The sequence below is a fragment of the Suricata suricatta genome, chromosome 9, assembly GCF_006229205.1.
Source record: "Suricata suricatta isolate VVHF042 chromosome 9, meerkat_22Aug2017_6uvM2_HiC, whole genome shotgun sequence".
Taxonomy (NCBI): domain Eukaryota; kingdom Metazoa; phylum Chordata; class Mammalia; order Carnivora; family Herpestidae; genus Suricata; species Suricata suricatta.
Genome location: NC_043708.1, coordinates 39,218,021 through 39,219,165, shown reverse-complemented (window position 1 = coordinate 39,219,165; position 1,145 = coordinate 39,218,021).

Below are 1,145 nucleotides of genomic sequence, written 5' to 3'. Positions count from 1 at the left end.
GGACAAGACTTTTTCGTTCCCAGCCTAAGCACCCAAAGTGCGTGGCAGAGGTGCAAGTTCTAAAAATCTCAAGTTTTGTTGAATGCTGGTGATTTAGGGGGGCCTTCAAGTAATTCTGAAAGTCTCCATTCTTTCCTGAAACTCTCTGTTCCTCTCAATGATTTTGTTTCACAGTGTGATTCCTATAATATGAGCTTTTCAGTTATTGTGAATTTTATTTTTGGCACTTACAGTTCAAAATGCTTCCTTGTGTGGTTTAATATTGTTTTAATTTTTGCATTTTACATTTGGCACTTTTGAAGAAGGGCACATTGTCTTGTACGTTCGTTGTTTGGGAGAAGTGGTAAGCCTCCCCCTCTGTCTCTTTTTTAAATGTTTGGCTTTTTGAAATACACGATTCTCCCCGGAATCCGGTATCATTAAATGGTGCACGTGAAAATCTGCTTTTACAAGCTCCGTATCCCAACCCTTCTCAGAGGCTGGTATCCCCAGTTTCAGGCTTCGGCTGTTTGACCGCTGCTGTCACTGGTTCTAGGGGCCCCTCTCTGCAGAAGAGCACAACTGGATTTTTTCGAGCCCACATGGCCACGTCCCCTCCCATCCCGCTGGACGGGTTGGAAGAGGACATCCTGCTGAAGGCTCCCAGCCTGTTGGCGTAGCGATTTCGAAGGCGATTGCGGCTTTTGGCCTGCAGACCCGGGCCCTGGTTGGACAGGAAAGTGTCCACGTTCCTAGTCCGGTAGCCCTCTTCCCGGCTGCGCCCCAGGAGCATCGAAATGTTGGGGTTGCGAATGGCGTAGATGACAGGGTTGATGGCCCCGTTGGCCCAGGTCAGCCAGACAGCCACCACGTCGAGGAGCGAGGGAGCCTGCGCGGCCTGGGCCTGCCGGGCCGCGGCCAGCAGCACCAGGAAGCAGTAGGGCCCCCAGCAGCAGATGACGAAGACGATCATGATGAGCACGGTGGTGGCCGTGCGCACCTCGCTGAAGAAGCGCAGCACGCGCGCGTACGTGGTCAGGGGCCGCACGCGCACGTCGGACAGGCGCACCGTCTTGCAGATGTGGTAGTGGCAGAAGCACATGAGCAGGAAGGGCAGCAGGTAGCAGGCCACCACCAGCCCCACGCTGTAGGCCGCGCCCAGCTGC